The 12,853-nt window shown below is 40.0% G+C and overlaps 1 protein-coding gene and 1 long non-coding RNA gene across 3 annotated transcripts in view; one reads left to right on the top strand and one right to left on the bottom strand.

The window, feature by feature from the left end:
- LOC141782581 (atypical chemokine receptor 3-like) overlaps positions 1-12,101 on the top strand; it is a 30,288-nt gene extending 18,187 nt beyond the window's left edge. The window contains exon 3 of the transcript XR_012597141.1: positions 12,063-12,101. The gene's annotated coding sequence lies outside the window, so the exon portion shown is untranslated. The remainder of the gene's footprint in view (positions 1-12,062) is intronic.
- On the bottom strand, positions 925-8,348 carry LOC141782580 (uncharacterized). Of its 2 annotated transcripts, none has more exons than XR_012597139.1 (4): positions 8,032-8,348; positions 2,398-2,562; positions 2,039-2,155; positions 925-1,445 (listed from the first exon to the last, which is right to left on the bottom strand). It is a non-coding gene; the product is annotated as an uncharacterized LOC141782580 (long non-coding RNA). The 2 variants fall into 2 exon arrangements; XR_012597140.1 differs by lacking the exon at positions 8,032-8,348 and adding an exon at positions 2,655-2,768.
- Positions 12,102-12,853: the final 752 nt, after the last annotated feature.

Genomic DNA, 12,853 nt, shown 5'->3' on the forward strand with positions numbered 1-12,853 from the left:
ATCATCATTGTCACAGCTGCAGCTATGTCATTTTTCAAAAACAAAGGAAATATCTAACGGAGCAATTAGCACCACCCTAGCACCACTATAGGCCATTTATCTGAGGTTGTGTATCAGATTGATTCTATGTACAGTACACAGGACTCGTCTTATTTTTCACTATGTAAGTGTAATTTACAGAAATAGTCAAAAACTGAGGTGCAATTGATCAACAAATTCAAGTTCTATTTTAGCTGAAATATAAGAAGAAAAAAAATCATTAACATCAGCAGCAGAGTGCAAGATAGAGATTCACTCAACATGAAGAAAACTACTCTGCAGTGGAGCTTCTTTCGCAGCACCTCTTCTCATAAAAGAAAATGTTTGGTCTTGATCATTTGCAGCACTGTCCAATTAAGTAACCATAGTAACCTGGAACATCAAAGGACCATAATTTGGGGCTCGGGGCCAAAAAAATGCTAGAAAGATGACAGGAAAGATGGAGGGAGTGAGCAATAGATGGAATGCAGTCCTTTGTGTCGGATTTTTCCAATTTAAGTGGAAACTCCCTTCATTAAAATGAAAATGAAAAAAAAACAAAGATAAATTAAAAAATTTTTTTATGCACTTTCATTTTGAGGTAAAGCAGGGTATGCTTTAGGGCGTGGCTACCTTGTGATTGACAGTTTGTTACCATGGCGTTGTCTGGTCTGGGAGTTGTCCGTGTTTTCGTCTTAAAAGTTAAAGTTAATTAGAACATTTTATTAAATGGCTGAGGATTAGTCAATCACAGCATTCTACGCTCTGTTATTTCTTTATGGCAGACCGTTGCTATGTATAACAAATTGTTGTTTTGGGTGCAGTTCTGATGTTGGGACTCTGGCGGACCCTTTTTGTGTCAAATTATTGATTTCCTGTCGGGGTTTATTTCAATGAACGGCTTGCTGTACATTAAAGTGGCAGTAGGCAGTATATTTTTGGCATCATTGGGCCAAAAAATCCATAATAACCTTTCAGCATATTGTAATTCAAGTGTTCTGAGAGAAAACTAGACTTCTGCACCTCCTCATGGCTCTGTTTTCAGGCTTTAAAAAATCGATTTGACCAATCACGGGTCATTTCAGAGAGAGAGCGTTCCTATTGGCTGTGCTCCGGTCATGTGACCAGAACTTGGTGTTCCTTCAACAGATTTCACAATGGCGGCGCAGTCACAAACTTCCTCATTTTACAGCTAAGCTGTGCACTACAAGATGATTCTGAAAACATTTGAGGCGAGAAATAAGCATTAACGTAACAGAATATTGATTCATATTTGATCAGCGCGGCCTAGTTTGACCGTTTGGTCGGAGTTCGCGAGTGATTTACAGCCGGCTCTCATAGATGGCAGCTGGACAGCAGACCTCAGATCAGCTCGTACTGCTTGTTTTCCTCCGGTATGTGAAATCATGCAGATGCAGTTAAGAGCACTGGAGGACACAGAGGCATATGATTTTGTTCAGGTTACCTGTTTCATGTATGACTGTCAATAGTGACCGTTTTATAAAAATAACTTTTTTTAATCATATTTGCTCCAATCTCGCGTACTTCAGCTTTAATCCCTTACTGAGTCACCTAAAAATGTCTTATTCATCGTTCGGTTGTATTTAGCTTACCCTCTTGTGTCACTTATGGTTGCAAAATACAACAAGATGGTTATGGCCAAAATGCCGAACTCAAAACTTCAAAACGGCAGGGGTGACGTCACGGTGACTACATCCACTTCTTATATACGGTCTTTGATTTATAGCTTGATACTTTAAATTACCAAATATTCTTCATCAAGATGGGGCTGCACTATCAGAAGACTAACAGTAAAACAATAGTCAAGATGCATGCTACACCACTTGTATAAAACAAAGGCTCATTGTGTAGCTCTATGCAGAAGTATTCTCAACAGACAGACTGGTTTGGTCAGAAATCACCTTCCACGCATCATACATTTCACCAGATGAAAAAAGTGCTTTTTTAATTTTTGTAAAGTTTTTTTTAAAGTTTTTTAGTCTGGTCTGTAAACTCATACCTGTGTTGTAGATTGATGGATGAACATTTTCATTGGGGTCGATATGTCACAAGAAAAGGCTGCAACCCAAACTGGGCTTTCCATCCTGGCCTTACACTTGGTACATCGGTTGTAACTCTATAGGAGAAGTGGGGGGTTTGAACAAACACAACTTTTAGGGAGGAGGCGTGCGTAGGTGTGTGTTTCACCACTCTCTGCTACAGTATTAAATAGCTTTCCTTCACTTACCTGTCACCTTGTAATCAATAATGCTAGAATAACACCCGGAACACAACAGCCATCAGTGACCTGCCACTCATTCACACCCAAACTTATCCACACAAACTCGAGAGCATCTATCATCCATAAATGGCTGGTACCTGCTCGGACAGGAACTCGTATGAACCACTCTGCAGCTCCAGAGCTTCCAGGCGTCATCCATCACCTCGGCCCACCAGAGGGGGTCCATGGCAGGGACACACACAGGCAGCGAACCTGATCCACACCAGGCCACGGACTGGTCACACACAGACCTTCCTCTGGGGCTGGACAAATACAAACACACATAAAACACAGGTCGCCTCCAAGCGCACACAGGTGCCCTTTTACATTGCTCCAAGCTTTAAAAACACTTCACCTCCCTCTCTGTCATTAAGCTGTGTAATTATTTTCAGTCCTTAATCCACATTCTTAATTAAATCCTCATACATTTTCCCACTACTTTCCACCCAGACTCTTCCCCTCCTCCTGCTTCTCCTGCTATGCGGATTATGTTTGCAGTACGTTGTATAAATAGTGCCGAGTAGGTGGCCTTGTAATGGAAACACAGATACAGATATCAAAGGCTCCGCACCCTTCGTTCAAATTCTCCACACATTAATCAAGACCTGTGTTTCACACATGGGTCTGAGCACATGTGTGCGATGCTTTCTGCCTTTGCACGGCTTCAAAATGTGCAGTGTGCACCCGTGCATGCCCGTCTGGAAATGTGTGTCATGCCAGCGGGTGAGAGCATATGGCAGCAACGTTTATACTTTCTCACAAGGGCAGGCTCAGTAAAAGCTTCAGGTATACACACTTTAATAGGCTACTTCAACAAAAAGTAAGCACAACTACAAGCCAAGTATACATTTCTGTAGGCCTATAAGGCAAGAATACTTAATTATACTTTACTTAAGTATATCTTGATCAGAAGATTAAGTACAAGTAGGCCTACAAGTATACTTAGAATTTTCTGTATACTTGTCAGTATGAGCCAAGTATACTTAGACTTTTCTGTATACTTGTCAGAATGAGCCAAGTACACTTAGACTTTTCTGTATACTTGTCAGTATTAGCAAAGTATACTTAGACTTTTCTGTATGTGTCAGTATGAGCCAAGTACACTTAGACTTTTCTGTATACTTGTTAGTATGAGCCAAGTATACTTAGACTTTTCTGTATACTTGTCAGTATGAGCCAAGTACACCTAGACTTTTCTGTATACTTGTCAGTATGAGACAAGTACACTTAGATTTTTCTGTATACTTGTCAGTATGAGCCAAGTTTACTTATGTATACTTTTGTTAAGTATATCTCTGATAAGTACATCAAAAGTAAACTGAAAGTATACTCTCTTAATTTAAGTTTAAAAGAAGTATACCAATAGCACACTTGAATAAACCTCTTTTTGGTAAGGGTAGGCTTAAAGATGTTAAACAAATAGCTCAATCAACTTTGTGTTTCCATGTAACATCTTTAGCCCATTTCATTCACAAGCTGAGGTGCAACGACTGTAAAAAACGAGAGTGTAACTCAGTACAGTGGTAAAGGTGTTCATGACATACAGTCCTGAGAAACATTATCAACTCTGCTCTTCAATTAGCATCAGTCATGAGAGGCTTAGTGTACTTTAGTGTACATTTGGTCCCTCTTTCCTGATCCTATTCCCATGACCTGGATCTTCTCAAATGGCAGGGTGCATGGTCTTATCTTGCCCAGAGAACAGCCTTATTTACTCTCAATATTGTCATAAAAGTTTTGTTTTAAGAATCGGGTTTGCTCTGAAGGACACATTTGAGGGTCGGTCTAGAGTTTATGTACTTTTCTTTTGTTTCATTGGCCTGAACACACTGTTCTGCTGTTCTAGGTGCTATTAGAGCTCATCAAACCCAAAGCAGCTCTTCCCTTCCAACCATGTCTTTTACAAAACTGTGTTGTAGAGTCCTGTCTCCTATCTTATCTGCAGGGCTTGTGGAAGGCTATAGCATTTGGTATAAAATGATTGATGTGAGTATGATCTTGTATCTAAGTGTGTTCCTGTTGCAGTGACATCATGGTGAAGGTGAGATAAAGGGGTTGACAGTTTGGGTTCAGGAATGAGGCACCGTTGTGGTAACAGTGGTTTCCAACATCACCTCTTTTTTTTTCATTGTCAGGAAGTCAACAGGTTCCTGACATAGCTGCCATACACTCCTCTGAGCAGGATTACATGAATATCGTGATTTCCCATAAATTTCACCATTTGTGATGAGTGCATTTTTGCCTGGTTACATCATGTTTGGTGATTTGGTTACTGTGTATAGTTTTCCAGCATGAGTCAGTCGAGCCAGGAAGTGACAGTTGCAGCTATAAATGTCTTAACTCGAATGCTGTGTGGTGATGGACGTGGTGTCAGAGAATTGGGGTGTTGTAGGTGGCCGTTGTGCTGAGACACAGTACTGACTTGTAAAATAGAAGCAGAAGTGTGGAAATAACCCAAATCGGCCTCAGGAGCAGAATAAAATCAGAACTTTAGCAGTAAAAAGACACCACTACAGTCCGAAGAGAGTCGTAACTTTGCTCACACATTGCAGGCTTCACAGAGGATTTCATATATGAAATGTCTTTGTTGATTTGCGACTGAGATCTGACAGTACCTGGACAGCGGCGTTGACATCTTTAAACCTTCCATAAGTGATTTTCTTTTTGGCCACTTGGGGGCAGCGGAAATACAGCGTTACTTTGACATTTTGGGAAATATGCACAACGATTAGTATTTTCAGGTGATTATATGTATGTATTATACACGAAGAAACCTCCAGCAAGAACCTGCTGACTGTTCCCACATCACGTTTAAAAACTAAAAGGGTCCGAGCGTTTGCTGTTAGGGCCCCTCGGCTGTGGAACGACCTGCCTGACGAACTCCGGTTTGTGACATCGGTATTTTGTTATAAATCACGCTTGAAGACCTATCTATATCAAAAGGTTTTCCTTTTTTTTTTCTTAACTATTGATTTGCGCTGTACATTGTTCTTGACGTTAAGAATAGGTTGCAGTGTAATCATTCATTGTTTAAAATGTATCCCTCTTTTCCATTGATGGATTGTGCTTATTGCTGTGTTTTATGTGTTTGTTGTAAAGCACTTTATAACGGGAGTTTTGATAAGTGCTATATAAATCAACTTTATTATTATTATTATTATTATTATTTTAGCTAGTAAACAGCTGCCTATTTACACATCGAGGAGACATAGAGTAACATAAGCGTTCATTTGGAGTTGTGTTGGACACCTGATGAATATTCACACACCATGCGAGTGGACCAAAAAAAATAAAGTTGCAGGCCAGAAAAGGCGCTAAAACACTCCATAGAGCTGAGGGGAACTGCAGTCGGGTTATACTGTAAATCTCAGTAAGTTTGTCAGTACGAACGACCCCTTTAAACTTACACATAATAATTTGATTAACTGTTATTTAAAAAAATATTCATTACAGCAGCTTTAAAGAGTAAATCTTTTGTTAGCAATTTGTCTTTTCTAAGTAGTGTAATCCTGTACAGATAGCAGGAAAGCTGTGGGGCAAGGAGGGGGAATATCAGTGTCCACTTTAACCTGCACAAAAACATCTGGACATGATATCTACCGCCGCTGCTCAGGAATGACGCAGAAGGAAAACCAAGAGTCCCCACCCTTGCAATCCATGTCTCCATCCTCCTGATCTTTGCCATCCCTAAATCTGTCAAACCCGTATGGAGAAAATTTCACACAATCTAAAGCAGTATAGCTGATATCGATTATAGTCTACGTTTACGCATAAATCACTCGGGGAACACAACTTGGAGACGGCTCAAGATGAAAATTGGCCCCTGATGGCATCAAGCTGCTGCTGCAAAAAAAAAAAAGAAAAAAAAAATTCCACAAGAAACAAGAACATTGAGATGTTGCCAAGGTAGTGACATGAATCACTTCTTGTTTTTCTGGTATTATTTGAAGTTGCTATTCACGGGTTTCTCTTGTCTGCAAGTAATGTGATTCTCCCACCGGTCATTGCAACAGTTATCCTATTCTTTTAACCTATGTATTCATGGGCTTGTTGAACATTATATACTGCCTTTGCATTACACAAAGGATTCGATATGGATCTGAGTGAAACAGACCCACACAAGCAGGCACACACAAAAATACACACATAATACTTTTACTTTCATTATGAATTCAGGAACCTGCCAAAAGTATGTAGAGTGAATTTTGAATCTCACAGGGAGATGGAATCTTTGCCCAGAGAAACACTAAATATAAAGATAAAGATGCTCTTTTAGATTCCAGATTTGGTGTGGTTGAACTTTCCCTCACCTCCACAGGCAGGGCAGGGACACAGCAGAGAAAACAGAGAGCGGGCCAGGGGAAATTCCTGCCAGGGATCCATGAGTGTCTTAATACCACAGGAATGCACAAGTGAATTTTTACAAGACTGCCATGACAACTACAGATACGCAGCTTGATAAGCATTGTGGTTGTTATTGCTGCTGTTACTGTTTGTTCTTATGTGTTAGTGATAAGCTGCAGACGTATCAGCACATTGTGCTCGTTTCCAGATTTATCACGTTGTTAGATAAAGACCGTTTCTGTTTGTTGTTTGTTTACATGCTTTTAAGGAATCATCACAGAGATTGTGTGGTCTTGTAACAAGACTATAATTATGTTGACATACATAGAAACATCAAAACAGAATTAAAATGATATCAATCTTATCACCTAATATAAGACAGCAAGAAAAGCATTTTATCCAAAACAGAGATAACAAGATAATAAACTTAATTCCAGTCATTTAGGTTCAAACACGGATAAAGAGTACTTAGTAGTACTTCATTTTGTATTGCGTTTACAATTGTGGCACATGTCGACCTTTATTTTATATCAAATCAAAGGAATAGTTTGACATTTTGGGAAATATGCTTTCTTGTAGAGAGTTAGTTAGAAACAAATAAACATTATGTGTTAATTGGTGTGCTTTAGAGAGAGAGGAAGACTAGCTGTTTCCCCCTGTTTCCCTAAGCTAACCGGCTGCTGGCTGTAGCCTCATATTTACATTACAAACTTAACAATGGTATCAAACTTCTCATTGTCCTGCCAAGAAAGTGCATAAAAATCCCCCAAATAAACTAACTGTGGTTAGGAAAGATTCCAATCATTTCAGTTCAAATCAGGATAAAATGTAATATTAAAGTTCTGCATTTTGTAGGCCTATTGCATTTAAAATATTGACAAATGTCTAATCCAATATATTAAAGGTGCAGTGTGTAGGATCTGGCGGCATCTAGCGGTGAGGTTGCAAATTGCAACCAACTGAACTTCTCGTGTGCCAAGCGTGTAGGATTGCTACGGTGGCCGATGCGAACACGCGAATGGCCGTCTCTAGAGCCAGTTGTTGTAAGAGTAGCGTAGGGCAACATGGCGGACTCCTTGAAGAGGACCGGCTCTGTATAGATATAAACAGCTCATTCTAAGATAACGAAAACACAACGATTAGTATTTCCAGGTGATTATACACAAAAGAAAATAAACGTATTACTATTATGTTCCATTTCTGCCAATAGATCCCCCTAAAGTTACACACTCAATATAAAGAACATTGTTTTTTGACAGTGTTATTACCATTTTCTTTGTAGCTCACAAATTAAAACATTGGGTAGAAAAGCAACTGGAACACAAGCTGTCATCGCAAACATGAATGCTCAATCTTAACGTGCTTACTGTAATTAATGAGTTACTCACGGGACTGGTTATTTGACTCCAGAGAAATCCACCCTGATGAACCACTAACAGTTTTTTAGACCTTACATAACCCAGTAAGGGAACACCCTGCCACAGCCTGAACAACAACAACATAGATTTGCTACAATGCTGAACTTCTTTGCTGGGTGGATCTCCTTCAAAACTACCAGCGTTTCTATTTATCTCTCAGATAGTTTCTGCATTAGTGAGAAAGAGAGATTTGTCAAGGCTCGTGTGGATTTGTGGTTCGCTTTGTGCTGCACAACTCCCTATTGTGCCTCTGTTCCTGTTGATGGAGTAGCTCGTGAAATGTGTTGGCAGAGGGCCCATTGATCCTTGCTCCTCAATTGTGATCCATATTTTCTGAATTCTCTTCTTCTCCCTCAATGCCTTGGGATGTTTCCTGGCAAAGAAGATAAAACATAAGTACCTTCCTCTATGGAGCTGCTCAGGCTACAGCAAACTGACAGGGGCCAGGTTAAATGCTCCATTAATCTCTGAAATCTATTAAACTCTTTTATTTGCCTCTGATGGATATCAGTGTGGATAACACCGTAACTTCAACACATTTTAATGCGATGCCGTGCATATCGCAAATAACAGTGGCTCGTACTAATAGGCTCTAGCTGTTTCTTTCCACTCCCTCTTCTCTCATCTGATGAGTACTGTATAGCAGAGTCCATTATTAGCTGCTATACATGCTGGCTATCTGCCAGGCCCCTCTGGTAAGCCACTCAAAGAGGCCAGCGCCAGCCAAAGACTGAAGCGTTCCCATGCCAAACAAAAACACATCACTAAAGTCAATATTAGCCTTTTATACAGCCAACCAGCAGCAGGAAAAACAGAATACCAGAAGCAAAAAATACCTCAAAAGATATCTAAAGGCTGAATGAAAACACTCAGATAGTGGAACGGCTGCCACAATAAAACCTGGAGTTTGGTGAAGTGCTCTCGTACGCCTGCGTGTCTCCAGGGGGCTGTAACCCATCACAATCCTGCTCTCACTTCCGTCCGCTCTCTGTGTGAGGTTAATTGGACAGTGGGACAACACTTTGTCAGGATGTGTGTGTAAGTCTTCAGAGTCATTCACACAGGCCCTTTTTTGTTAATGGAATGAGCAATTTCCCCTGATAACGGCTCACATGTTTCACTGCCAGGATTGAAGACTCAGAAGGAGTAAAAAGTTACAATAAATCCAGGCCGTGATAGATTTATTGTCGAGTGCATTTTAAGAGTTATTTTCTGACATTTAGAATAAGTCCCTCAGTGTGCTGACAGTACAGAGAGCGATAGTGGTACGGATAGGTCATTTTTTTACTTGATAAACTGCAGGGAGGACACAATACCTTGCGTGCAAGCTATGGCTTTACTACGAAATATTAAGTATTTTTGGAATGATGTGCCTCTTCTTCTCCCTGTGTGGTTGTTAAACCGCGGCTTCTCTTTTGCAAACGAGATCTTGATCTCGATGAGATTATCAGATTAAATAAACAAAGGTGAATCCGGAGAGAAAGCCACTGGCCTTTTATTTGAGAAAACCTGACATTTAGTGTCGATGACTGACGTGCCTGAGCATTAGATGAATCAGAAATACCCCATTATCCACGAGTCATTTGCCTGCGTCTAAGAAAGATACTCCACCGAACAACAAGATTAGAAAGAGTAAGGTACATTATCAGGTACTTTAACAGCTGATTTTGGGGGATTTGTTGGGTTTTTCCTGTAAACTTGCCTTTTAGTTGCACAACCAATACAACGGCACTCACTCACTTATTCACAGATGAGTCTGTGTAGAGGCATTCAAACCGAACTGTCAGACACTAGTTTTACCGGAGAAGCTTGCTCAATCGTGCAGCTGCTGTTGATCATTTGAGAAACAGTCCTTTGTCCATTAATAGTAACTTGTGCATTTTTCATTAAGTCCTTCTGTCTGATTCACCCGCAGGGCCTCAGTGCTGAGAGGATCCCGAGGACACACAAGACTAGTTCACATTGTCTTTGTGGAGTCTTGTTATACTTGTGAAGCACACAAGAGGGCACTAAATGATGCAATGGTAATTGAATATGATGGCGGAGTCAAACGATATTCCTCTGGCTTTCTATGCTTCCGCGGTGGTGACAGTTGTGGCTGGAGGCATTATGTTTTCGGGTTGTCCGTCCGTCTGTCTGTCTGGTCCATTCTCGTGAACGCGACATCTCAGGAACGCCTGGATGGAACATTGTTAAATTACACACAGATACACATTTGTAGAGTTCACAAATGACTGAGTTTTAGGAGCTTTCAGTTGTGTTCACCTTTGATTTCCTAAATATTGTAAATCTGTGTGATTTTGTTAGCAACTGTTTTTATCGTGGTGGATTTTTTTTCTTTGCTTGTTAACCATTAGTTATTTGATTTCAATTAACAACTTCTCAAAGTCTAAATGTTAACTTTGCTTGTAGTCAGTATGGTTCACAGACTGCTCTCCTACCCGGAGAGTCATCCCGGTCATATCAGGGGACTGTTTCACCTCAAAGACAGGAAGAGAGAATTTCATAGAGAGTTAGTTTGTGTGTTTAACTTGTATGTACGCAACTGCATCTGCATGCATCCCAGAAACCAGTGTCCTGCAGTCGAAATCCCTAAACGCCTCTTCACTTAGGAGGAGGATTTTGGATTCTTAAGCACTCTCCGCGGCGGGTGCAACAGCTGTTGGAAACACCAGCTGGGGTCAGGATTCATACTCCCACCCCACTTGGAGTATGTGATAGTGATAGTGATGTTTCTCGCTTTATTACACAATAAAGTTATTTTCTCCAAAGACGATGGATGCTCAGTGCCAAAGAGTTTCCAAAGTGTTGTTGTTTTTCCCACAGCTGAGTAATGCTTTGCGGCAGATGTTTGTGTTGTATTCCTAGCACTACTGACGCATTAAACTCTTCCCATCCTCATGATTCAAAGTTCAGCCTGCACAAACGGATATTGATCAGGCTGCTCTCTGAAGAGTTTGGACAAGTACTCTCACTTGGTGCCAAATTTAGTTTTGTAAGACTTTAAGACTGTGTCTATATCGTGTGTGTGTATCATATGAGTGTGTTTGAATATATCAATGCAAAAAAAAACATCAGAAAGATTCCAGATTTAGGTTGGTTGATATTTAAAAACATCTTAAAGCAATACAGGATTACACAAGCTATAAAATATAAGATCAATATAAATCTCTCTGTCTGATCTCAGAAAGCAATTTCATTAGAACTGGATTTTCCATTTTCATAAACCAAACTCCTGCACTCTGAGAGTTCATGTTGTGAGAAAATATTAAACCTTGCTGTGTTTTTTTCAGCAGCCCGCTAGCATCCACAATCTTCAAATATTAAAGATTAAATCAGGTGGATTAGATCTTTTATGAAATCGGGAGCTAAGCTTCGCTCACATAAACCTACTCCTGGGCTACTGGTATTAAATCACAAAAAAATATTTGGAATAAATTTGTGTTTTTTATTCTTTCATAACCTCATACTGTCATTTTGAAATGTGACCGGTGCCCCTGGGGTCACATTACTGGCCCTTTGAAGTGACAGTTTGTCCTCCATAAAGCACTAAATTATGACTGGTGGAAGGGTCCATTTCTCCCTAGAGGGGGTTTTTCACAGGCAATTACTGTTGTACACTGGCCACTTCTGCTCTGAAGTGTGCTGTGGTCAGGGTACATAAAGCTGAGGTCATGTCAGGGAATACGCACCATGACATAAATTGATTAAATGCTGCATAAATAATTGACATAAAGCTAATTATTTCATTACACTAACATATTTGGACATGTAATAAGTTAACATCTAAGCTCATACATATGCTAATATTAAAGGCACACTTCACTGATTTCAAATTTTATTTTTATTTACTTCTAATGGTATGATACAAAACATACACTAAAAAAACACTGCCCAGCTGATTAGGCAGTGTTGTCAGGCTATTACACTAAAAAGGCATTATCGGTTGCTATAAGCTCCATAGATGTGGGTCAATAGGGGCCTACTACATCCACTAGTAGGTTTTATCATCTATTCACATGGTAGATCACAGAAAGAAGGTATAAAAGAACATGACAGCGACCTCTAGCGACTCTAGTAATTATGAAAGGAGCAGAAGCGGAAGTCAGGCGCTGTAGTATAGATGGCATTGAAGTCTATATGGACTGGATATTGGGGGCGATGGGTGACACACAAAACACAGGGTTTTAACCTAGGATGCTGGGGTTAACATCCCCGCATCCAATGTGAAACCAACAATATAGTTGTCTTTGTGTTCACAAGCGTCAAGTTTCACTTTCACTTTTGAAACGTAGTTATTTTAAGCCAAAACACATTTTTTTTTAAAACCTAAAGATGCCTTTTTGTTTGTGTTCAAAATGTAATATTGCATTTAGTTGAACAACATGTTAGAATGTATTGCTTTTAAGTTTTGCTTTCACTTTTACGTAGTAGGCGTAGTAGGCCACTACTGACCCACATCTATGGTGCTTGTAGTGACCGATAACGGCTGTGCATCACAGGCCAAGCAGTACAGATAAAAAACACATATTTGTTTTCCTAATTCCAAAGTCTGAGTTTAATGTGGTTAATGATTACAGGTCTGGGGGCCACAATGACTCTTGGCAGCGACTCTATTCCCTGTGAGTGCATCATCATAATGAAAAGCCCTTCTACGACATCCAGTGAGCAATGACAGGTATAATGAGCAAGACTTACATACATGCCTGATTTGATCACTACTTTGTCAACCTATAAAGTAGCAGTTTACAGGATGTACAGACAGTCCTGCTGTGCTTGTTCCTACTAATCC

Source organism: Sebastes fasciatus, chromosome 14 (genome assembly GCF_043250625.1).
Source record: "Sebastes fasciatus isolate fSebFas1 chromosome 14, fSebFas1.pri, whole genome shotgun sequence".
NCBI classification, from domain to species: domain Eukaryota; kingdom Metazoa; phylum Chordata; class Actinopteri; order Perciformes; family Sebastidae; genus Sebastes; species Sebastes fasciatus.